This window comes from Phocoena sinus, chromosome 13 (genome assembly GCF_008692025.1).
Source record: "Phocoena sinus isolate mPhoSin1 chromosome 13, mPhoSin1.pri, whole genome shotgun sequence".
In the NCBI taxonomy this organism is placed as follows: domain Eukaryota; kingdom Metazoa; phylum Chordata; class Mammalia; order Artiodactyla; family Phocoenidae; genus Phocoena; species Phocoena sinus.
Window position 1 is genome coordinate 24,218,289 of NC_045775.1, and position 17,421 is coordinate 24,235,709.

Below are 17,421 nucleotides of genomic sequence, written 5' to 3' on the forward strand. Positions count from 1 at the left end.
AGAACTTTTATATTAGTGATCTTATTTTACAGATAAAAAAGGAGGCCTAAGGTCACAGGGGTAATTGACAGAGTTGGCTTTTGTATTGGTGTTTCCCTCTGTTGTTTATCTTCATTTTCGAACACAATTTCAGCATATCTTAAAATATTTCAATATTTCTGAACAAAATTGGAGAGTCTGTGAAGCTGATTTAGAAAAAGAACAAGGGAACTTTTGATTCACAGAGAGCTCTGGAGTGTGTGTATATATATATATATATATATATATATATATATATATATATATATATATATATTTTGTCCGCGATGCATGGCTTTCGGGACCTTCGTTCCCTGACCGGGGATTGAACCCAGACCCAGGCAGTGAGAGTGCCAAGTCCTAAACTCTGGACCGCCAGGAAATGCCTATGGAATATAATTTAGCTATACTGAAGCTATGCATCCCAAACCTAGATGTACATTATTGTTACACTACAAATATATGAGGACAGGAATCTTGTACTTTGAAAAAAAATTCATCCCCTTCTGTACCTTGTTGAATAAATGAATAAAACACATAAACATACGTATAGTGGCTAAGTGTGTGATGGGTGGCTATGTTTATTCTTTTCAGGATTTTAATTCAGTGAATCTTTGTTGAAGACTCACAGGAGGAAGGCATGGTGTAGGAAATGAAAAAAGGTTTAATCACAGTACCCACCATTATGGAGCTTTAGAGTTTAGTAGGTTAGGGGACAGATGTCCCACAGTAGAAAGTGCTGAACGCCTTTTATGAGGGTTATCATGAAAGTACTGCGGATGCTCAGAGGAGGGAAAGTTTCCCTAGGACTGGGGAAGCTGCATGCTAGGGAGAGCTTGGTGCTGCGCGTCAGGAACCTAAGCTCTAGAACGGATTCTACTACTGATTTGCCCCTGTAGGTTAGGCTTTGTGGACAAAGAATATCACCAGTCATTTCAATAAACAAAGGATGTTGTGGCCATCAAGCCATCAGCCAACACAGTTGCCGCCCCTCCCCCGCACTGTGCACCCTGAGGGAGTTCAGGATGGGAAAAAAAAAAAACAGGATACTGGCCCTAGACAGTTAAGGTGCATTTCAAAGGAATGATTTTGATGAGCCCAGACTCTGGCGTCTTTCCATAGGTAGAAAAGTGCTAACTTCATTAACTTGAGATGTCTGGTTTTTAATGAACAGTAACCTTTTAAAGTTCCAACTACCTAGTTTTTGTTGCAAAAGCTCCTAAATATCCTGGCTCCTTCCTTACCTCTTCAGCACAGTCCCTCAGAGCGATCTGAGAGGCTGCCTTTTAGGTTTAAGTCCTCAGTATGTTCGTCCAGTAAAACATAATTCTTAATTTTTAGGTTGTGCCTTTCTTGTCAGTCCACAGTTTGTAAATTAAACTCCCCAGATTTCTATTGTCACTTTGAAACTCCAGGGGTTAGAGGGACCATTAGGTTTCCTGGGACAATGCCCTCCGGCATTCCCTATTTCTTATTGCTACTCGCCCCTACACCCCCTCGCTCTGTGGGTCCCTCCTCTCCTGGAGGCGGGCCGGAAATGAGCGTGGTCACTTTAAGGGAGCCCTCAGTGTCACGCGCCCGGGGAGCCCCAGGCGGGGGAAGCAGGGGCGGGGCTCCGGGGACCTGGGCTTCTCACGCAGCCGGGGACGCCGCTGCCTCAAGGCGCTCGCAGCCAATCAGGATGGAGCCTGCTGGGACGCATTACAAGGGCGACTGGCCCGAAGCCTCCCGCTTCGGGATGAATTAGCGGCGGGTTCTGCACGGAGGTTGTGACCCCCAGGGATTCTCCAGTTCGCCCACGCGCTCGCCACGGCGTCGCGCGTGTTCCTCTGCTGGTCACAGGTGAGAAGCTGGAACCGTCAGGTGGGGTTTACGGCACGGGGAAAATGGCGGCGGCGGCCGGGGAATCCTGGGTCGGCGGAGGGGGAGCAGCCCCATGGGCTCTTCCACCCGAGCCGCGGGCCTCCCTGGGCTGCGGCCCCCTGTAACGGTTACTTGACGGGGAATTGGGGTCACCACGCGGGTGGCGGCGCCGTCGGCTCAGGTGAGAGGAGGCGCGGGGAAGCGACTCCCGGAGGCTAGCGGAGGCGTCGGGGGCCGCGGGGCGGCTCGGGCCGGGTCGACGTGGCCGCGGGAGGAGGAGGGCCAGGTATCTGATAGGTGTTTACAGAAGAGCACCAAGACCTTCCTGCTCCAGATTGGGGCGGGTCCGGGAGCTGCACCGCTGCGAACACAGTCCAGGCTCTGCCGCTGTTAAGTCAGATGTGTTAAAGGTCCCAAGTGGCCGCCACGTGCGAGGCTTGGACATGAGCTGTGGAGGGAAAGGGCTGGATCTGGCTTATTTGTGTATGCTCCGGGCGCCTGCCTGTAGGTGCCAGAGTGGCAGTGCCACAAAAGGAAAGGTAGGCCCTAGCCAGGGGCTGATGTCAAGTCTGATCGTCAAGGTGAATCTGAGCTCCTAGTTGTCCATTTGAAGAGAAGAAATAAAAAGTTCGGGCGCTTAGCTTTTGGGAGAGACGTTTTGCTTCCTGGTATTTCCTTGGTTCCGGTGGGTTCCCCGGGAGCATTGCCTCTGCCTTCGAAGTTCATTAACTCTATTCCATGTGCACTTGGCTGCATGTTAAGACTGAGGATTGAGTTTCAGCTGAAGCCCAGGAATGTAATGAAGATAAGTATAGGTGAAGGTGTTAACAGTAATGCAATTTTGTCCGTTCATGTAGGTCCCTTGTTTGAGCAAAGACCTGTCATGAAGTATAACTAGTTGGGTTAGTTTTCAAAAAACTGTCTTGATGAAAGAGCCCTTTTTGCAAAACTGTTACGTTTTTGAGAGTAAAAGAAAAAGATTCATTAAATTTTTTTTTTTTAAGTTCCTATTGCTACATTGTACTTTGATGTGACAGATAGGTAAATTAAGTGACTTTTGTTTTTGGTAGCAGTCTTAATTTTGTGGAGTGCCTTGTTCTGTCATTGAGAAAGCACAGTGGCACTTTTTGTTTGTTATCAGTAGTTGTCTTTGGACTGCCTGCTATGCATCAGGCACTGTGAAAATGAGGCTTCTCTTACCTTTTAATTTGAGCAAATGGAGGTCCGTTCCTTCCCACCAGGTGCTCAGTCTGGCTGTTGCTGATAACCAAGGGTAAACAATGGGGAAAACCCAAAAGAATCTTTCTTCCACACCGCATCTGTGGAGATGTAGTCAGTGTAGTCTGGGGCTGGGGTTAGGTGTAGTTTCTTGTTCTTACTCTGCCACTTAAAATATCTTAGGGAAATCATGACCTCTCTATCAGTACTTTATCTCGGAAATGGACAAAGTGATTCTCCAAGCAATCTCACTGTGCTGTTGTGAAAAAAAAAAAAAAAAGTGTATGTAAAAGGACTTAAAAAAGTTAAAAGCACTGTGTTGACAGTTGACATTTATTACTATGCATTTACTCCTCAGGCACTGTTCCAAGAGCCTTTAAGGGCTCACTCACCCAGCAACATTGTGTATCATCTTTGTTTTACACGAGGAAGCTGAGGCACGTGGAAGTTTTAAGCTATTTTCCCCAAATTGCAAGACTAGCATTATGATGTCAGACTGTGTTCTTAACCACCATGCACACCATCTTCCTGTATCATGCAGATGTGTTATGTGTAAAGGTGATATATATGAACAGACTTTCAACGAAGTAATTTTGTTTGTGGTCTTTTAGTTGTATAAATAATAACTGTGATTCATTCCCTTGGCATCCAGTAGTGATTTATATGGTGATGACTCCAGTTACTTTGGTTAAGTGGTATATTCATCCCATCTTTGATGCCCATTATTATTATTTTTTTTGTTTGTTTGTTTTTTGTTTTTTTTTTTGCGGCCTCTCACTGTTGTGGCCTCTCCCGCTGCAGAGCACAGGCTCCGGACGCGCAGGCTCAGCGGCCATGGCTCACGGGCCCAGCCGCTCCACGGCATGTGGGATCTTCCCGGACCAGGGCACGAACCCGTGTCCCCTGCATTGGCAGGCGGACTCTCAACCACTGCGCCACCAGGGAAGCCCGATGCCCATTTTTTTTTTTTTTTTTTTAATTTATTTATTTGGCTGCACAAGGTCTTAGTTGTGGCATGCGGGATCTAGTTCCCTGACCAGGGACCGAACCCAGGCCCCCTGCTTTGGGAGCGCAGAGTCTTAACCACTGGGCCACCAGGGAAGTCCCCCGATGCCCATTTTTTAAAAAGTATTTTTTAAAATTAATTAATTTAATTTATTTTTGGCTGCGTTGGGTCTGTTGCTGCACGCGGGCTTTCTCTAGTTGCGGTGAGCTGGGGCTACTCTTCGTTGCAGTGTGCAGGCTTCTCATTGTGGTGGCTTCTCTTGTTGTGGGGCACGGGCTCTAGGCGCACGGGCTTCAGTAGTTGTGGCATGTGGGCTCTAGAGTGCAGGCTCAGTAGTTGTGGCTCACGGGCTTAGTTGCTCCGCGGCATGTGGGATCTTCCCGGACCAGGGATTGAACCGTGTCCCCTGCATTGGCAGGTGGATTCTTAACCACTGTGCCACCAGGGAAGTCCCTAAAAGTATTTTAAAGCAAAGAGTCGTTACTAATTTCTAACAGGAAGCACACATCTGTAATTGAGGAAGATTTTAGTTTTTTATTAAACTCTTTAAAAGACTACTTAGCTGGGTGACTTTTAAAAGACAACTTGTGTTAGGTTCATTGCTTTGACATATTTGTACTAATTTTTCTAGTGTCTATTTATAGAAAGAAGGTGACATGAATAAAAGTGTCTGGGACATTCATTCTTTCATTGAACCTTCATGGAATTGCCCTGCCAAGTCCTTGGGATGTAAAGATTAATTCCTAATCCTGAGTGAGAAAAACAAATAAGTGATTCACTAGTACAGGTGATAAGGACCCAAGTATAGTTGTGGTGGGTACAGAGAGCTGCAGGAACACATACTAGGGAACAGTTGCTTCTGCTGGGGTCGTCCTGTGCAAGAAGGGAAGGAGCTGATTGCAGGATAAAGGGAGAGGGACTTCTAGCCAAAGGAGGAAGCAGTGCAAAATTAGGATGAGAAAGAGGGCATGGGTGCCCAGGTGTAAGGCCAGGATTTTGCAGGAGTTGCTAGGAAAGAAGCCAGGAAAGGTTAGGGCCAGATTGTGAATTCTCAGCTAAGAGAGTGACTTTATCCTGTGGGCAGTGGGACTTATAGAAGGATCTTAATCAGATGAGTAACATGATCAACTTTATGCTCTGGAGAGGGGACTTTGGTGGTGACAGGGTCAAAGACAAAATGTAAGGAAGAGACCAGTCAAGGGCAGTTCCCATACTCCAGACCAGAGATGGTGAGGGAGTGAAGCAGGGCATTAACTGTGACAGCAAAGTTCAGAGGCCACCACACATTTGGAAGGCAGAATGGAAGATTGGCTGGGTGTGAAGAATAACTGGATGGGGGAGGGGAGCACCTGCTGAGCTAGTAAAGAGAAGACTAAGCTGTTACATTTGTTCGTTTTGGTTCTTTGGTAACTGTGGTTGGAGAAAGGAGATTCTGTTAATTAATTTAGGAAAAAGGATGGAGCAAGGAGTTCTTTGTTACTGGTTTTCTGGAGAATTGTAAACCCTCTGAGGTTGTTGGGTCAAATAAGGTGTAATAGAACCTGGCTTAACAGAAGCCTCTAGGCTTTTGATTTCTGAGACTACAGAACACTTAATTATATCATCAAAGTCAGTAGGGTCTAGTATAAAGTGACCCATTGGAGGAAAGCCCCTCAAAGGGAGTGGGAAGAATCATCTAAGGTATGTTTGGGGTAAAATGTTAGAATAACAGGTGTTAGAGGGTTTTTCTCACTTTTTTAACAGTATGTTTTTAATGTATTTGTACAGAAGTCATTATAATATAGAAGTAGTCACAATGAATCCTCTAGTTGTAAAACTGATTTCCGCTCAGACGTTCGTAACACTAAAGTTGTCTATCACCAACAACATAACATGAATGCATTTCAAATCGACTGCAAGGTGAAATTGTAAACCTTACAAAGATGCAGGAATTCATGAATTCAGAGCAAGGTCAGAACCATTCAAACCATAAGCACAAATCAAAGAACTACTGAGTAGAGTAGGCACAGATTTCTTAAAAAAGACTTAAAGCAATGACTGTAACAATGATTGATAAATTTGACTTCGTTAAAATTGAGAATTTCTCTCCACCTAAAGACACCATGAAGAGAATGAAGGGCAAAATACAGACTGGAAGAAGAAATTCTCAATTCATCTCTCTGACCAAGGACTCACATCCAGAATGTATGCGTATTGTGTAAAATTAATAAGAAAAAGACAATTTAATTTAAAAATGCACAAAAGTTTTGAATAGGCACTTTCTAAAAGAGGATCTCTGTATGGCCAGTATGCGTATAGAAAGGTGTTCAATGTTATTACTCAATGGAGAGTCACAGGCTTTAGAGCGCAGGCTCAGTAGTTGTGGCACACGGGCTTAGTTGCTCCATGGCATGTGGGATCTTCCCAGGCCAGGGATCGAACCCATGTCCCCTGCATTGGCATGGCAGGCGGATTCTTAACCACTGTGCCACCAGGGAAGCCCTGTGGTAAGTTTTGAAAACAGGAAGTATGAGTCCTCCTACTTTGTTTTTCTTTTTCAAAATTGGGTTGTCTATTCTGGGTCCCTTGTAAGTCTTTATGAATTTTAGAATCAGCTTGTCAGTTTCAAGAAAGAAGTCAGCTGTGGATCTGGTAGTCAGTGATTTTTAATACTATATTCATTGAGTTGTACAACCATTACCACAATTAATTTTAGAACATTTTTATCACCTCAAAAAGAAACCCTGTATCCATTAACAGTGACACCTCATGTCCCCTCATCCTCCCACCTTTGACTTAGGCAAGTACTAACCTACTTTCTGCCTGTTCTGGACATTTCCTTTAAGTAGAATTATATAATATGTGGTCTTTTGTGACTGGCTTCTTTCACTTAGCATAATGTTTTAAGTGTTCATCCCTGTTGTAGCATGTAACAGTACTTAATTCCTTTTTATGGCTGAATAATACTCCATCGTGTGGATATGCCTCATTTTATTTATCTACTCATCAGTTGATGGACATTCACGTACAAGTTTTTTGTGCAGATGTATGTTGTAATTTTTTTTGGTATATAACTAGGAGTTGAATTTCTGGGTAATATGGTATAATTTTTTGAGGAACCATCAGACTTTTCCAGGCTCTACCATTTTACAATCTCATCGCAGCATATGGGGGTTCCCATATTTCTCCATCTTCCCCCAACACTTGTTATTATCTTTTTGATTATAGCCATTCTAGAGAAGTTATAATAAAACATTCTCCTGAGTGTGAGTTATTGTGGTTTTGATTTGCATTTCCCTGATGGCAGATGATGTCAAGCATCTTTTCATGTGGTTATCAGGCATTAGTATATTTTCTTTGGAGAAATGTCTATTCAGATCCATTGTCCATTTTTTAATTGGGTTATTTGCCTTTTTACTACTGAGTTATAGAAGTTCTGTATATATTCTTGTTATAAGCCCCTTATCATATATATGATTTGCAGAAGTTTTCTTCTATTCCGTAGGTTGTCTTTTCCATTGAAATGCAGTTTGCAGTTGCTTTTTTTCTTTGGTGTATTTATCTTGTATCTGCACCCTTACTGAACTCACATATTAGGAGGGTCTAGGAGGTTTTTGGATAGATTTCTTGGGATTGTCTATGGAAACCATCATGTCATTTGCAAATAGGGACAGGTTTATTTCTTCTTTCTGTATGGCTTTTATTTCCTTTTCTTGCCTTCTTGCATTGACTAGAATTTTCAGTACTGTGTTGTATAAGAGTGGTGAGAGTGGACATTGTTGTTCTCAATAATAGGGGCAATGCATTGTTCATTTTTTCTTTCAGCATTAGGTGTAATGATGTTTGCTGTATGTTTTTTTATAGTTGCTTGTTATCTAATTGAGGAAGTTCCCCTGTATTCCCTTTTTTTTTTTTTCTGAGAGTTTTACTCATAAACAGGATTGTTTTTTATCAGATAATTTTTTCTGTATAGATTGGTATGATCCTGTGAATATGTATTTTATCAGTTTGTTAATATTGTGGGTTACATTGATTCTTGAATATTCAACTAAGGATTTTTGTGCCTACATTCATGTATTGGTCTATAGTTTTTTTCTTTTGTACTGTCTTTTCCTGGGTTTTGCATCAGGGAAGTACTAGCTTCATAAAGTAAATTGGGAAGTGCTCCTTATTCTTGTATTTACCAGAAGAGATTGTGTTAATTTTTCTTTAAACATTTGGTAGAATTCTCTCATCAAACAATCTTAGCCAGGAGATTTCTTTTTCATGAGGTTTTAAATTACGAGTTTAATTTCCTTAATAGTCACAGGACTATTCAGATTATCTATTTCATTTTGGGTGAGTTGTGTGCTTTCGAGGAATTGGTCCATTGACACACGAAGCAGGGCTCCTCACTGCTGCTGGGCAGGGGTGGAAGTTTCAGCTCCTCTCTAGGCCTTCACTGATACTACTATGCCTTCTTGCTGTTCTCCACATGTACTGACACCTGTACTGACACCACTGGGAGGGGATGGCCTTCTTACCCCTGGAGGGCAGAGAAAGTCCTGACTCTCTACTAGGCCTTGTCTCATACCATCCTGGTGGAGATGAGAAGGGGAGCCTCCTTACTGTCATGGCAGTAGAAGTCCAGGCTCTCCAGGTGGTCTTCGTAGACACTGAGGCAGGACAAGGGGGAGTCTTACACCTACCTGGCAAGGGAAGAAAGTTCTGCCTTTGATACCATCCCTGCAGGAATGAGGGTGGGGGGTAAGGGGTGGGAGTAAGGGGGGTAACCTGTAATGTTGAGGCACAACAGTACAGCCTGGTGAGAGGGAAAGTTCAGGCTCCCTACTTGGCTTACCTTGTTGTGGGTGGGGATGAGCCACAGTTTTTCCTGTGGTTTTTGGCTGGAGTGCCAGTGGTTATTGTCTGCAAGTCTTCTGTTTTGCTCTGCTGCTCTTTTCTTGGTTTTCTGAAAGAGCAGGAACTTTTTTGTCAGCCCCCATTGGTATTCCTGGATTACTGGCTGCTTCAGCTTTGTGTCCACGTGATATATATGAGGCAAAAGGAAAACCCAGAGAACTCACTACCATGCTGTTCAGCGGGTCCCAAGGTGCCTCCCTAGCTAGTGTGCCTTCTCTCCATGCTCAGAGTCTTTTTTTTTTTTTTTTAATTATTTATTTGGCTGCTCGGGTCTTAGTTGTGGCACGCGGGATCTTTGATCTTCGTTGCGGCAGGCAGGTTTTTCAGTTGTGGCATGTGGGATCTTTAGTTGCGGCATGTGAACTCGTTGTTGCGGCATGCATGTGGGATCTAGTTTCCTGACCGGGAATCGAACCTGGGCCCCGTACATTGGGAGTGTGGAGCCTTAGCCCCTGGACCGCTGGGGAAGTCCCACCTTCAGAGTCTTTTGTTTGTTTCATATATGATGTCCAGGGTTTTTAGTTGCACTTAGCTGGAGCAGTAGGAGCAGTACATCTACTTGATTTTACTGGAGTGGTAGTTGGACTGGGATTGATTTTTCTTATGGAAGAAAACATAGGGTGGAAATTAAGATGCATATATTGGCCAGTTAGACACTTAAGTTAATTTTGGGTCAGTTACTTGGAAGTGACAATTTAATAACTATGTCTTTTTTCCTTCAGAGAGTAATTCTCCTTGTCATTGTTCAGTAAAACCAAACCCTCGTTAGTTTTAGATCTCTTAAGAAGCTTGACAATCCAATGAATTAATTTATTTCTGCATTTATATATAAATGCATAATAATTCTAAATTTCTGGTTTAGTATGTGAAGAAAACAATTTATTGTAGTGAAAGATTAGTTTTATGGAGGGGACTCAGTTTTTCTAATGGTTGTCAGAGATCTTGAAGCTGTGGATTTTTTTCTAAAAGAAGAAAAAGGCAGTGTGCATGGTGGTTAAGAACTATGTAAGGAAAATTTGTGAAAGTCTTGAAATGTACAAAAGGGATTACGGGGTGTTTTCATTGGAAACTAGGTGGTCTGAAGCACATTTCCTGGAGATCTAATCTATGGGATCTACAGCTTTTATTATTTTTTGATTTATTTTATAATGTTGTAAGTTGTGAATAACTCACAGCAGTGCAAATTGCTCTTGTCCTTAAGACATGCAAATGAATTTTGTTGGTTGGAGGTACTGTTGATTTCTTTTCCTCTTTTGTGGGGGAAGCAGGTTTTGGATCTGTTAAGCAAATCCATTTCACCATTCCTGATGCCTGTGTGTTTGTGTTCTTTGGATCCACTTTTGAACCAGATGAAACATCTTATTTATTCCATAATTAATTAATGAGTTACATAAAATCATAAACAGGTGTTCATTTTATATTTGTATGGGAGACACAGTGTTATCTTTTTGTTTGTTTGAATTATCCTTTTAACAGCTTGAACTGTGATGTGCTTGAATCCCACTGTAGCACTTACTGTCATTGTGATTTTCTGTAATACTTACTACAGCTAGGTAGGTTCTGGTTTTCTCATCCTTGTTTTATAGATAAAGAAAAGGAAGCCTTTAAGAAGACGTATAACTTGTCAAGAGCCGGAGGTGTTAGAGAACCCAGTGCTTTCTGACTTTTAACCCTTTATGCTCAGCCGACTTCCTTCCTTGCTTGAAATGTTACTGTCTCCCCCAAATCTGGCAACTGTGGACTAAGGAGTACTTTTGCTAGAATACACTTCTATCACATCATTTTTGAGCTTAAGAACTTTCAGCTCTAGATTATTGCAGGATAAAACCCACACTTCTTAGGCAGCCATTCAAGGCTCACCACAGTCCGTCAAGCCCAAACTAACAATAATACTGTCCCAAACTTTATATAGAAGCAAAGCAAACAAACACCTATTGTGTTTCTTGGATGGGCCACCACTCAATGTGTATCTCCAGTGAACTGCACTGGAGATGGAAGACATACCTTCCAGTTCCTTATAAACTATAACTGGCAAGTCAGAATATATTAAAAGACTGTCAGTATAAAAATAGCACATGCTGATCAATGAGCAGTATAGATACTGAAATGCTTTTGGAGTTCAAAAAAGCAGCAGCTTCATGGAGCAGATGTATTTGGAGCTTGGTCTTACCAAGATGGTAGGATTTTGATAATTTTCACATCTGGGGAGAGGACGCTTGTAGTGAGGAAGCTCATGAGTGAAAGGAATGGAGGAGGTTGTTGGACATGTATGGAAAGGTGGTGTTGATGGCAGTGAATAGTTTATGTGGAGGGAACCTTTTCTGAAGGCCAGGGTCTATTCCCTGTCTCAAAACATGTCTTCAAAAGCTGCAGCATAATGTTTTAACTAACTGAATTTGTGCTAGGTCTCTGTTCTTTGAAACTAGAGTTGTTTGAAATGACCCCAAAACTATTTTAGGACCTACCTAGGTGATAAAGTTGGGTGATCATGTTGGTTAACATTACTTTTAGTAATGCAACATCAGAATAAATACAGTATTTCAAGTAACGAGTCTGAAGGAGATAGCATTCTTTATATTGGGCAAGTTTTGGTAAATATGTATTTTTAAAGGTCTTCTTTTGTACCTGAACTCACTATGTCATTTTATACTCAGTCTCCTGTATTCTGTAGAGTTTGAATCATTCCTGACTCGCTAAAGCATAACAGTTTTTTTGTCATCTGGGCTCCCACTTAAAAACAAAACAAGGGACTTTCCTGGTGGTCCAGTGGTTAAGACTCCATGCTCCCAATGCAGGGGGCTTGGGTTCAATCCCTGGTCAGGGAACTAGATCCTGCGTGCCTCAACTAAGAGCCCGCATGCCGCAATGAAGATCCTGAGTGCCGCAACTAAGATCTGGCGCAGCCAAATAAATAAATAAATATTAAAAAAAAAAAAGGAACATTACATCAATGAATTAAAAAAAAAAAAACAAAACAAAACTTTAATTTTTATCGTGATTTTGTAAATAACATGCATTTTGGAAAATAAAAAATGTATAAAGAACAGTTCAAAATCACGTTACTCAGGTAATTAGTCACCCTTGTTTATTAATATTGCACTGCTTTTGTTTATATAGTTGCATATACAATTTTGTAGTTGTACTCTTTTCAGTTAATTTTGTAAGGATTTTCCCATGTCGTAAGAGTTTTTGGAAAATATAGCTTCTATTAATATGTAAACATATTACAATTATATATGTTTGTTATTTAATTTTTTCCCTTTAAGTAAAAACAGAATAATTTACTTACTATATTTTAAGTGCTTTTTTCACTTAATGCATCATGGCTAGCTTTCTAAATGAGCTTATATTGTTGTATTTCATTTTTCACTGGCTACATTGAATTCCATTGTAGACATATACCATCATTTAGCTATTTCTATATTGATGGACATTTATACTATTTCTAATTTTCACATACAAGTAGAATTTCAGTGAGCATGTGAATTTTTATTTATTTATTTAATTGAAATATCATTGTTTACAGTATTAGTTTCAGATGTACAACATAGTGATTCAATACTTTTATAGATTATATGCCATTTAAAGTTGCTATAAGGACTTCCCTGGTGGTCCAGTGGTTAAGACTCTGTGCTTAAACTGCAGGGGGCATGGGTTCAATCCCTGGTCAGGGAACTAAGATCCTACATGCCATGCAGCGTGGCCAAAAGTAAATGAAGAAAGAAAGGAAGGGAGGGAGGGAGGGAAGGAGGCGGGAGGGAGGGAGGGAGGAAGGAAGGAAGTTAGGAAGTTATTATAAAATACTGGCTCTATTCCCTGTGCTGTACAATATATCCTTGTAGCTTATTTATTTTATACACAATAGTTTATATCTCTTAATCCCCTACTCCTGTCTTGCCCCACCTCCCTTCCCTCTCCCCACTGGTAATCAGTAGTGTGTTCTCTACATCTGTAAGTTTGTTTCTGTTTTGTTATATTCATTCATTTCACTTTTTAGATTCCACATGTAAGTGATAACATACAGTATTTATCTTTCTCTGACTTATTTCACTAAGCATAATACCCTCCAGGTCCATCCATGTTGTTGCAAATGGCAAAATTTCATTCTTTTTTTAGGGCTGAGCAATACTCCATTTTATATATTATATATATATATATATATATATATATATATATATATATGAAAAATATAAACCACATCTTCCTTATCCATTCATCTGTTGATGGACACTTAGATTGCTTCTATATCTTAGCTATTGTGTATAATACTGCACTAAACATAGGGGTGCATATATCTATTCAAATCAGTGGTTTTGTTTTTTTTTTCTCAGGTAAATACCCAGGAGTGAAATTGCTGGATTGTATTGTATTTCTACTTTTCGTTTTTTGAGGAACCTCCATACTGTTTTCTGTAGTGGCTGCACCAGTTTGCATTCCCACTAGCAGTGTACTATGTTTCCCTTTTCTCTGCATCCTTGCCAACATTTGTTATTTGTGTTCTTTTTGATGATAATCATTCTGACAGGTGTGACGTGATATCTCATTGTGGTTTTGACTTGCATTTCTCTGATGATTAACCATGTTGAGTACCTTTTCAGGTGCTTGTTGACCATCTGTGTGTCTTCTTTGGAAAAATGTCTGTTTAGGTCTTCTGCCCATTTTTTAATCGGGTTGTTTGTTTTTTGATATTGAGTTTTATGAGCTGTTTATATATTTGGATATTAACCCCTTATCAGTCATATCACTTGCGAATATTTTCTCCCATTCAGTAGGTTGTCTTTTTGTTTTGTTGGTGTTTTTTTGTGTGCAAAAGCTTTTAAGTTTAATTAGGTCCCTTTTGTTTATTTTTGCTTTTGTTTCCTTTGCTTGAGGAGACAGATCCAAAAAAATGTTGCTATGATTTAGGTCAGAGTGTTCTGCCTGTTTTCTTCTGGGCGTTTTATGGTTTGCAGTCTTAACGTTTAGTTTTTTAATCCGTTTTGAGTTTATTTTTGTATATGGTGTGAGAAAATGTTGCAATTTCATTCTTTTACATGTAGCTATCCAGTTTTCTGAGCATCACTTATTGAAGAGACTGTCTCTTCCCCATTGTATAGTCTTGCTTCCTTTGTAGTAGATTAATTGACTGTAATTTTTTTTGGTTTATTTCTGGGCTTTCTATTCTGTTCTGTTGATCTATATTTCTGTTTTTGTGTCAGTACCATACCGTTTTGATTACTGTAGGTTTTTTTTTTTTTTTTTTTGTGGTACGCGGACCTCTCACTGTTGAGGCCTCTCCCGTTGCGGAGCACAGGCTCCAGACGTGCAGGCTCAGCGGCCATGGCTCACGGGCCCAGCCGCTCCGCGGCACGTGGGATCCTCCTGGACCGGGGCACGAACCCATGTCCCCTGCATCAGCAGGCAGACTCTCAACCACTGCGCCGCCAGGGAAGCCCTGATTACTGTAGTTTTGTAGTATAGTCTGAAGTCAGGGCGCCTGATTCCTCCAGTTCCATTTTTCTTTCTCAAGGTTGCTTTGGCCAGTGGGCATTTTTATACGTAAGTTTTTCCCCTCACTTTGATGAGTATTTTTGTAGGATAGATGATTAGAAGAAGAATTATTGGGTACAAATCTATTTGCCTTTTAAATCTTGTCAGCTATGCTGAATTGCTTTTTAAAAGGTCTCTATCAGTTTATATTCTCAGTAATAGTATGTTTAAGAGTCCCTGTGTCCCCATACCCTCACTTTTGCTAGGTATTGGGGTGGCCAAAAACTTCGTTTGGGTTTTTCCATAAGATGTTACAGAAAAACCCGAACGAACTTTTTGGCCAACCCAATATTATCCTTGTCAAATACGGAAGGGTAGTAGTTGGAAACATGACATCACATTGCTTTAATTTGATTTCTTTGTTTTTTAGTGTTTCGTATGTGACTGTTTTCTTTGCTCATTTTTTCTATTGCTATATTCTAATTTTTAATGCTTTCATATTTTACATATAACTCTTTAATTCATCTTGAATTTTGATTTTATGGAATGAAAACTGCTTGATTCTGAAGGAGTTCAAGGGCTGGTGGGCCTTAAAATTATGTGTTGGAAAAATTCAGACAATAAAAATAATTTTTGCTGCTTTTGGAAAGTAGTCCATTTCAAATTCATTTAAAAACGTAGTTTATTATTACCCAATTCTATAATGTTTGTTGGGGAAATAAGAAAATCCTGCCAACAAAAAGACCCCTCTTTACCAATGTAGAAGGGAGAAAAAACTTGATATATTGGGTATGCATGTGAGATAACATGCATGTAGATAGTTCAGGAGAGACTACAAACTTTGTGTAGAATTTCATTCATCTTTACAGTAAAATAGAGATTTAATGTTTCTTTTATATTTTTGAGAGACAAATGGATGTCCCCTGTGATAGTCTCCTTTACACCTGGTGATAGATTCCTGAGTTAATTTCAGAGGTATGTGTTTATCGTTACGAGAGTCAGAAGGCCTGTGACTTTGCATTGTGAAATCTGGAGACTAAGATTACCTAATTCCTGACCAAAGGGTTTGGTGTATGTTTTTAAGGAGACACACTGTGGTAGGCTGAAAATAGCTTTCCAAAAGAGATCCAAGTCCTGATCTCTGGTAACCTTATATGGCCAAAAGGGTCTTTGCAGATGTGAATAAATTGGAGGTCTTGAGCTGGGGCAGTTAACCCTGGATTATCTGGTTGTATTCTAAATGCAATTAAATATACCCTTTTAAGAGGGAGGCAGAAGGAGATGGTACACACAGAGAAGAGGAGGAGGCAAGGTGACCCACCATGGAGGCAGAGATTAGAGTGATGTGGCCACAAGTCAAGGAATTCTGGCACCATCAGAAGCTGGAGGAGGCAAAGAATGGATTCTCCCCTAAAGCCTCTGAAGGGAGTGTGGCTTGACACCTTGATTTCAGTATTGGCCTACTAATACTGTTTTCAGACTTTTTGCCTCTAGAACTGTGAAAGAGTACATTTATTACGGTGTTCTAATCCACCAAGTAATTTGTTATAGCAGCCATAGGGGGGGAAATATGTCACCTAAGGAGAGGAGAGCATTAGCTCTCTCCCCTTTATTAAACTAAGAACATTTTCATTTTATTTACCCTTATATTAATTATTGGTAATAACACTTGGCTCTTGGCTTCTCTTTGTTAATGACTATCATTTATTTGTTCCCATGATTGAGTAATAGAGGTTAAAGTTAAATAGGCTACAAAGTGACTTTAAAATAGAAAAGAAAATGTAACCTCAATGGTATTTGTAAAGTTGATGGTGATGTATTTTGACTATTTTTTTTTAGACCTGAAAAGCAGAATAATTTGTAATCATTTATATCATGAAGTTCTTTTCAGTTTTGCTTTTGGATTGCAGAGAATAAAGTCTGTTTTTCTTACTAGTGAAGCTGTGTGATAGTTACTGGGTACTTATTAACCAGTTTGAATGTTTGATACATTTTTTTTTTCTGCAATGGAAAGAATTTCAAGTTCATAGTAGCATTTTGTTAAAATTTTCCTTACTTTACAAGTTCTAATTTTTTTTCAACCAAGTAGCAGATTATACCTAATGCCATAATTGAACTTATGACTTTTTTCATTGACAAGTAATTTCTTATATTTTTGATGAACTAACCATGTGTAGATTTAGAGTTATTAGAAAATTTATTTTTCCAGAGTTTTCTGAAAAATTTATTTTCGTTGTTTTATGTTTTTATGTCTTTTTTTAAGAAGATGATTAATCTCTTTTCCCAATTCTATGTCTCTTTGAGAATTTTTTGTTTTGTTAGAATTTTCAGGACTCTAACCACACTCATTTTAAAGGTCTGCTTTTTTAGTTTCCTAATCATGTAGTTTTATTTTCATTCATATTTCTGTCTTCCTGTTTTCTTTAATAACACTTTTATTTTAAAATCTTAAATTGACTGCTTAGCTTATGTTCTCTTAAGTATTATTATTTTAGACAATGTATATGAGTACAGCTTTGTATGAATTCCATAGCTTTTGATATGCAACATCTTTAAATTTTTTCCTTAATATTCTGTTACTGTTTTTAAACTTTGGTGGAGGGCTTATTAAAAGTATAGATGCTCTAACTCCACTCTTGATCTGTTAAATGAGAATCTCTGGGTGTAGGGCTTAAGCTTCTGTATTTTAAACAAGCTCCCCAGGTAATCTGAGTGCACACCAAATTTGAGAACTACAAGTCTTGTTTATCCTTTAATTTTTAAAAAATTACTGCAGCATTATTTAAGAGTTTAGAAATTTACAGTATTAGGATTCTTTGTTTTGAATTCATTATTAATTATTGGTTTTGTTGTGTTATAATCAGAAAATATGCCCTGTAAATTAATTGAGATTGCCATTGTGGCTTAACAGACAACTGAGTTTTGTAAATAATCTCCACTATGGATACTTAAAAAAAAAGTTAGGC

At 39.8% G+C, this 17,421-nt stretch overlaps 1 protein-coding gene across 7 annotated transcripts in view; it reads left to right on the forward strand.

Moving 5' to 3' along the window:
• Nucleotides 1–1,690: 1,690 nt before the first annotated feature.
• Nucleotides 1,691–17,421, forward strand: part of LCLAT1 (lysocardiolipin acyltransferase 1) — a 198,860-nt gene continuing 183,129 nt past the window's right edge. For 3 of the 7 annotated variants that reach the window (XM_032652465.1, XM_032652463.1, XM_032652469.1), the window contains exon 1: nucleotides 1,712–1,860. The gene's annotated coding sequence lies outside the window, so the exon portion shown is untranslated. Of the gene's footprint in view, nucleotides 1,861–1,886; nucleotides 2,063–17,421 lie in introns of those variants that run through there. The other 4 variants (XM_032652466.1, XM_032652470.1, XM_032652471.1 and 1 more) reach the window with 3 other exon arrangements.